The sequence below is a fragment of the Crocodylus siamensis genome, chromosome 4 (assembly GCF_052110815.1).
Source record: "Crocodylus siamensis isolate JL-2025a chromosome 4, ASM5211081v1, whole genome shotgun sequence".
Lineage (NCBI taxonomy): Eukaryota > Metazoa > Chordata > Crocodylia > Crocodylidae > Crocodylus > Crocodylus siamensis.
In genome coordinates, this window is record NC_143398.1 from 158,434,911 (window position 1) to 158,443,948 (window position 9,038).

Consider the following 9,038-nt stretch of genomic DNA (forward strand, 5'->3'; position numbering starts at 1 on the left):
ATGGGGAACAAACAGGAGGAACTGGATCTTCTGCTGAAGAAAAATGAATGTGAACTCATAGGGATAACAGAGACCTGGTGGGACTCTGCTTATGACTGGACCACAGGTATTGACAGCTATACTTGGAACAGGAGGGACAATGTTGGGAGGAGGGGCAGGGAGGACCAGGGCTCAAAGGTGGGCACAGAGGGGACACAAGGGCCAGGTGGAATTGCCTGCTGGGCTGGATCTGGCCCATGGGCTGTATTTTGCCCATGGCCTGAGTGTTTTCTTGGAGCCAGGGATTCACAAAGTCCTTCTGGGGGATCCTCACATCTTAGGGATCTATGTGGAGATCCTGCGGACCTCAACTCTGCCTGGGTTTGTATGGGTGAATCTGCAGCTCCTTCTCCCCTTGGACACCTTGACCATAGTACATTTTTTCCTATCCCTTATGTCTCACATGTCTTAGGACTTTCATGCATTCAGTGTCTCTATCTCTTTTCAGGTATCCCAATCTCTGCTCCCTTACAGGTTCAGCTTGGAAATGGAAATGTCCTTCCCTGCTTCCTGTGGTGATACCAGCCCAGGCAGTCTGGAGCTTCACCTGCTCCCTTACTGTTTCTGGCAGACACTTATGATGATTCTGTCAGGTCTTTGCCAACAATTTCCCCATCTCCCCTGCACTCCAATCTCCCCAGGGACTGCTTAGAGTACTTTAGGGCCCAGCATGACACTGGATCCTTATGCCTCACATACACCCCTGGCCCGTGTGCCAGCATGACACTGGATCCTTATGCCTTGCATACACCCCTGGCCCGTGTGCCACATCACAGCCAGTGACAAGCTCCCAGGCTCAAGTACCCAACACCTACTAAGTGCCTTGCCTACCTCTTCACCACAGCTGGGATTGTCAAGGCCTCTCCAAAACCTTGGACATGAGGGCACATCTGTGTTAGTGTGTTGGGATCCTCAGGATCCTGAATTCAATCATCTTGTGGTCACTGCTGCCCAAGTTGCCATCCACTATTACATTCCCCACCAATTTTTCCCTGTTTGTGAGCAGCAGGTCAAAAAGAACACGGCTCCTAGTTGGCCATGCCAGCACTTGCACCAGGAAGTTGTCCCCAGTACTCTCTAAAACCTTTCTGGATTGCCTGCGCACTGCTGAATTGCCCTCCTAGTAGATGTCAGGGTGATTGAAGTCCCCAGTGAGAAGTAGGGCCTGTGTCCGGGAAATGTCTGCTAGCTGTCTGAAGAAAGCCTCATCCACCACTGCCCCATGTCTAGTGGTCTATAGCAGACCCCCACCGCCACACCACCCTTCTTCCTCTCCCCTCTAACCTTAACTCCACTCATGGCTGGATCTTGGGTATAGATGGCTCGGGTACAGGAGGGATTGTGTAGATAAAAGGGGTGGGGGTGTAGCTCTCTATGTTAAGGAAAGCTACGCATCCCTGCAAACTGATATTGGTGATGAGGGTGGATGACTGGAGACCCTCTGGGTTAAAATCCATGGGGAACATGGCACAGGGGACACAACGGTGGGAGTCTACTACAGACCTCCCACCCAAAGTTCTGAGCTTGACCAGGAGTTTGCCTGGGAACTGGCTGAGGCGGCATGCTCCAGGACCATGGTTGTCATGGGTGACTTCAGTTACCCAGACATCTCGTGGGAGGATCACTCAGCAAAATCCAAGCAGTCGCAAAGCTTCCTCTTGTGTGTGGATGACTTCTACCTGACTCAAGAAGTCTATGGGCCAACAAGAGGCAAACCGCTGCTCGACCTGGTACTGGCTACTGGGGATGACCTAATCGGCCACCTAGTGATCAATGGGAAGCTGGGTGGCAGCGACCATGAGCTGATCACCTTCAACATCCACCGTAAAGCTGGCAAGTCAATCAGCAACACAGAAGTCCTTGACTTCAGGAAAGCCGACTTTGACAAGCTCAGGAGACTTGTCAGTGAGGCCCTAGGGGACCATGACCCCAGGAGGAGGGGAGTTCAGGAAGAGTGGTTGCTCCTCAAGGGAGCGATCCTCAACACACAAGCTAAGTCTATTCCATCTCAGAGGAAAGACAGCAAGAGGGCACAGCAGCCCCCCTGGCTCTCCAGGGACCTAGCAGACCTCCTGAAGCTAAAAAGAAAAGCCTACAAAGGATGGAGGATGGGATTCACCTCCAAGGAGGATTATTCTGCACTGGTCCAGTCCTGCAGGGAGCACACAAGGAAAGCCAAGGCCGCAACTGAACTCCAACTAGCTTCGAGCATCAAGGACAATAAAAAGTCCTTTTTCAGATATGTGCGGAGCTGGAGGAAAAGCAAGGACAACATTGGACCCCTGCTGAACCAGACGGGGCAACTGACAACTGATGCCCAGGAAAAAGCCAACCCATTAAATGGGTACTTTGTGTTTGTCTTTCATCAGTCCCATGGGACGCCCATGCTTGCTATGGGTCAGGGAGGTCCGGGTGAGGGAGATTCCCTGCCCTCCATAAATGCTGACCTTGTGAAGGAACATCTTGAGAAGCTGGATACCTTCTAGTCAGCCGGCCCAGACAATCTACACCCCAGGGTACTCAAGGAGCTGGCGAGCATCATAGCCCAGGCTCTGGCACCGATCTTTGAAAACTCCTGGCGGTCTGGTGTAGTGCCCGAAGACTGGAAGAAGGCCAGTGTGGTGCTGATTTTCAAGAAGGGGAGGAAAGTGGATCCGGCAAACAATAGGCCCATCAGCCTGACTTCTATCTCGGGGAAGGTCTTAGAAAAGTTTATTAAAGAGGCCGTCCTTAATGGACTGGCCGATGCCAACATCCTGAGGGAGAGCCAGCATGGGTTTGTTGTGGGTAGGTCTTGCTTGACCAATCTCATGTCCTTCTACAACCAGGTGACTTATCACCTGGACAAGGGAGAAGAGATTGATGTCATATATCTTGACCAAAAAAGCCTTTGATCTGGTATCCCATGATCACCTCTTGGCGAAACTGGCCTTGGGTCCACCATGATTTGCTGGCTGGGAAATTGGCTCTGTGGTCAGACCCAGAGGGTAGTAATTGATGGCAGTCACTCATCATGGTGTCCTATGACCAGTGGGGTCCCCCGAGGCTCTGTCTTTGGACCCATATTATTCAACATCTTCATTAATGATGTGGACATCGGAGTCAGGAGCGGACTGGCCAAGTTTGCTGATGACACCAAACTTTGGGGCAAAGCATCCACATCTGAGGACAGGCGGGTGATCCAGGCTGACCTGGACAGGCTCAGCAAATGGGCGGACGAAAACCTGATGGTGTTTAACACTGAAAAATGCAAGGTTCTCCACCTTGGGGAAAAAAAACATGCAGCATCCTTATAGGTTTGGCAGTGCTACACTGGCTAGCACTGTGGAAGAAAGAGACTTGGGGGTCATCATTGACCACAAGATGAACATAAGCCTGCAATGCGATGCTGCGGCTAGTAAAGTGACCAAAACGCTGGCTTGCATCCATAGATGCTTCTCAAGCAAATCCCAGGATGTCCTTTTCCCCTTGTACTCAGACTTGGTGAGGCCGCAGCTGGAGTATTGCATCCAGTTTTGGGCTCCACAGTTCAAAAAGGATGTGGAGAAGCTTGAGAGAGTCCAGAGAAGAGCCACATGCATGATTAGAAGTCAGGAAAGCAGACCTTACGATGACAGGCTGAGAGCCATGGGTCTCTTTAGCCTGGAAAAGTGCAGGCTCAGGGGTGATCTGATGGCCACATACAAGTTTATCAGGGGTGACCACAAGTATCTGGGGGAATGTTTGTTCACAAGAGCACCCCAAGGGATGACGAGGTCAAACGGTCACAAACTACTGCAAGACCGTTTCAGGCTGGACATAAGGAAGAATTTCTTTACTGTCTGAGCATCCAAGGTCTGGAATAGCCTGCCATCGGGGGTGGTTCAAGCACCTACATTGAACACCTTCAGGAGCAAATTGGATGCTTATCTTGCTGGCATCCTATGACCCCAGCTGACTTCCTGCCCTTTGGGCGGGGGGGCTGGACTCGATGATCTTCCGAGGTCCCTTCCAGCCCTAATATCTATGAAATCTATGAAATTAACCCAGAAACTCTCAACAGTTTCATACTAGAGCTCTAAGCATTCATCTGGCTCTTTCACATAAAAAGACTTTGGTATATCCAGAGTGTCATTAACTCAACTCTTATGAAAGAGCTGTCACTTCCACCCCAGCATTGTGGCCTTTTGAAGGAATTCAGACATACTCAGAGTGCCAGGGCTCAGTTAGTCCACAGGAACTAGCATGGAGACATCCCTTACTGTCACATCTGCATATCTCATGACAAAAATCTCAGGGAAGAGGCTGCTCCTTGCAGGGAAGGGAAAGCCCAAAGCCCAGAGCTTTGACAGGATTCACCTGGAAACAAACTAACAGAAACCTACACCTGCCCTTTAGGCACATTCCAAAATTCCTCTATGCTGTTACCTGCCTCTTCGTGCTCCTAAACCCCTTGGCTCCTAAAGCTTCTGGCTGTGAATAGACAAACCTGATCCAGAGCTCTCTGCAACAGCAGGGGCTGATGCAGCTCCCTAAGGCTCAGTGCTGATCTCAGGGGACAGTATCATCTCCCTCTGCAGAACCATCTTCTTTGCAGTGGTGCCTGCTACAAAGTGTGTAACAACTATATAGAAGGTTTCTAGCCAGCTTTAATTTGAATGTGTAGAAGGGCCAGATGTCTATTATCTCTGCAGAAGGGCAGTTCCCACCGCCCTTCCCATCATCTGGCTGCCTCAACATAGGACAGTGAGATCTGGGGGCCTACGCCCTTGGGCTTCTTAGTTCTTCCCTGCCTCCCTGTCCTGCTGCTGTCTGGCAATGCCCCATGCAACTGGGATCCTTCTGACAGCCCTTCCTCATCTCCTACCCCAAAGGATAAACCTCCAACCAAACCTGAGTCAGGTTTCTTCTCCAACCAAAGCCCTGTTCAGAGCTGCCAGCATCTCTTTTCCATGTGCCTCCCAGCACCGCTCTGGCAGTGTTAAGGACACAAAGTTTTTCACCTCCATCTGATTCCATTCTCTTGATGAAGATGAAGAATCCTGCAGTTCCATGGAAGGGCTCTGAAAGAAGATGGAGAAAGACAGATATAATAATATACAAATCAGTGTGTTTGTGCAGAAATGATGATACAAGGCAGGATAGTCCAGGACCAGGATGATACGGCTGGAACAGGAACCCCTGGGCCAGGATGTGGAACAAGCCCCTGGTACAGGATGGCTTGAGACATTCAAGATGCAGATGGAGTACAATACATCATTTGTTTGAATCATGGTCCAGAAGGGATCTTTAGCTCTGCTGCAAGTCCAGCAGCAGCCATTACATCTATGAATCTATGAAACCCTGGCACTCCTGCAGGCGCTGGGCTGCTCGCAGGCTCACGAGTGGCAGGTCCCACGTTCCCCCTGGCTGACCGCAGCCAGCCCAATGCCGACAGACACGCACCAGGCCAGGCCGAGGGGCCAAGTGCACGGGCTCGGGGCTGGCTGGTGCCCGACAGCCGCACATCCGCAAGGGTTGCCAACGCTGGTTGGAGCTATTCGAGGAGATCCCCCTGCAGGATGGGGATGTGGCCTTGGCCCCGTGTGGCGCACCCCGGGGATGCAGCACGCACTCCCAGATTGCTTTCAATAGTCACTGCAAGATTGACGCTGATTCTGGCAGACTCCTGGCCAGTCTGGGGGGGTTGGCAACCCTAACACTCACCTAAGCAGGGGTTTGGGCCCTGGTTCCAGGGTAAGGAAGTGTGGGGCAGAGGAGCAGCACTGGTGTCACTCCCAGCAGGGCCCCTCATTCCTGGGGCTATTGATTTCTTCTGCCCTCTCCCCCCCATGCCCACACGCCAACACTTCCAGCCCTGCATACACATGTCTGCCATGAACCCCTGCTCCTTCCCACCTGGGCTCTGGGCCACAGCTGGACTTAGGGTGCATTTCCCTGAAGACTTCCATGTCACAGAAACATAGTTCCCACTCAGACAGGGGTGAAGAATCATCCAGGTGTCCTGGGTACAAAGCACTTGTTCACCAATTGGCCAATGGGGGTCAGCCCTGAGTGTTTCCGGGGAGGTCCTGGCCCAGCTCACATTCAGATACCCCTGGCCAAGGACACCGCTCCTTGGCTCATCACATCCCCTTTCATACATGGATAAAAGAACTTGCATTTCTGTCACCCAAATGCTGTACCACATACTCAGAACAGCATTTTAAAAGGCCACCTGCCTTCACATGTAAATTTTCCTTGAGGCATTCACAATCCAGACCCTTGGGTATCCAGTACCCAGAAGTCCTTCTGTCTGCCCTGCATTCCCTCAGCTTACTGACAACGCCCTGGGAGACCATGTCCCAAGCCTTGCTAGACTCGAGGTTTTTCACGCCCGCTGCTCTCCCCCGATCCACAGGTCCTGGCACCTTGCTGCACAAGGACATCGAGTTGCTCAGGCTTGACTTGCTCCCCATGAATCTCGGCTGCCCTTCCCCTGGGAAACCCAGTGGTGCATCTCAGCCAATCAGGTATGGGAATGCAAATGAGCCGCAAGGGAGGCTGGGCTTGGCTGAGAGCTCTCTGATGTCATAATGCGCCGCGACGACCAGCCGAGTTGCTTGCATCACAAAGTCCTGGCATGCAGTTGCCAGGGAGACTGATGCCCCAACTGCCACTCTGCGGCAGTTGGCCTCAGTCGGCTCCAGCTGCAGTTGCACCTGGAGAGCTGGCTGTGGCACGAGCGATATTGGAGATGGAGAGTGGCAGGTGCTGGAGTTGCCTGTGGGAGGCCCTGACTTGCTGCTGCTGGCAGGAGGAGGAGAGGTGGCAGCTGCTGGGCAGGGTTGGGGGCAGACGGGGGAGGCAGGGGGCATCCAGAGCCCCACAGCAGCGCAGGCACACAGGGGACTCCCGTACGGCACCAGTGAAAGGCAGCAGAACACTTCCAGTTTCTGCAGTCATTTTCCCCGTTGTTTTCTCCAGTGAAACGCGGGTGAAAACCTTCCGCAGTAGCTCCTTAGCAACAGTGGAGGCACCGGCTGGCTCCTCATCCAGTGTGTCCTGGTCCCGAGCTGCCTGTTCCTGACCCTGACCTGCTGCTGCTGGCAGGAAGTTGACAGGTGGAAGCCATGGAGCAGGGCTGGGGGCAGACCGGGGAGGCAGGGGGTGCCCGTCTCTGGGGGGCTGAGACCAGGGCGGGAAGGGCAGGAGGAACCTCCAGGAAACGTGCCCACCAGCCCTGCCCTGACCACTGTAAGTGTGAATTTAGTCAGGCTTCTGGCCTCCCTGGCTAGAAAAACAGACAGAGACCAGAAGTGCTGATACTGTTTATTTCAGTTATATGTTTTGAGATCCAAAAAAAAAATCCTGCATTATTACTCTGGGCACAGATGTCCAATTAAGTAAGCTTGTTTTAGTTTCTTCAAGGTCTTATTTTTTTTTTTCTCTTTATCTGTCTTAAGTATAAAAATGCTTGAAAACTTAGGGAGGGAGAGGATTCCTTTGAACAGACAAGTGAGTGATTCCCCTTGCTATATGGCATTCTCCCTGTGATCACAGTATAGCCCTCAATAAAGAAAAGCTGGCTCTGTCAGTTCTGAGTCAACCACAACGCAAAGTTTGATTTCTTCCACAATCTGGTGCCGTGACTCGGATAGAGATGCCCGGAGTGATCAGTTGGGACACAGACATCTCTTCACTGAAGCCCTGGCGCCAAACCAAGGTAAGAGACCTTTTGAAATCTCTATTGAGGCTTTTCAGTGAGAGGCTGTCTCTGTGTCTTCTTGATTCACTGCTTGAGGCTCACCCTATCCGAACTTTTCTTTAGCCAGAACTGTCAGACCCACTGTGTAAGTAGTAACTGTGAGTAGAAAGAGTTAAGGTGAAAGACTCTGTTGCTGTTGTCAATGAAAGTATTTCCCAGTGTGAATTGAGTTAAGTTCTGTAAAGAACTAGGAGGTCTCTCTAAGGCCAGGAGTGGAAACGTTGTGCAGCCGCCCCGAAGACAACAGATTTGTTCTGTGTGCTCTTCGAAAGCAAGGGTGCAAGGTGGAAACTCTTAGAGCGTGAGTGTTTTCCACGATAAGCGTTGACCAAGGCTGAGACTAAAGAAATGCTCTTGAACCTCGTGCCTCAATGCAGAAATTCCCCTGTGTGAATTGAGAGTATGAATTGAGAAATATGAGCCACTGACCAGGTCTGAGACTAAGGTTGGGTTCAGCCGCCCCAAGGCCGTCCGGAAGGGCAGTTTTGAATGCAAGGGGGCCCAACTGGAACCTCATGACCCAGTGGACAGGTTTACCCCTTCCCGATCCTCATAAATGAGCCGTGTCTAACTGTGAGTAACTGCATTGTGTGCTGTTATTGCAGTGGAGTCTTGTCTTTGGACATTAGCCACAGCATCTCTGTGCCACTAGCAAATCTCACAACCTGACCGGACACCCTGAATAAGCCATTCCTGTATGAAAGACCTGTATGAATTGAGTTTAAAGATATGGGGAGCGGAGAGTCTAAATACATACCGGCTCCGCCAAAAGGGACTCCAGCATTGTACATGTACACACACTATGGCCATAAAAGTTGTAAGTTTCTAGACAAATGGAATTGGTATACCAGAGATGATTTTAGCTGGCAGTTTCCCCTGGAGGGAACATTTGATTGAAGTAAAATTGTTCATCTCCGCAGAGACCTTGAGTTAAGAGGTAGTAATATACCACAGACTCAGGGGGACACATTTTTTGATTGTTACGAAGAAGCTTTCAAAAGACATCAAGAATCTCAAGTTCAGAGTCTTAAGGACTCCCAAGAGAAACTGAAATCTCAGATAAAGGAATTAAAACAGAAAAGTACACCAAAAGGGGCCCCCCCCATCAATAGTACCATCAACACCAAAACAACTTTATCCACAAATAACTGAGAATGAATCTGCAGAAGATATAATTGATTTAGTAGACACCGGTGCAAGCTGCTCTACACTTCAAGCTGAAGAATTTTCCACAACTCCCCTCTCCTTTGCTGTTATAAATGCTGTAGAAATT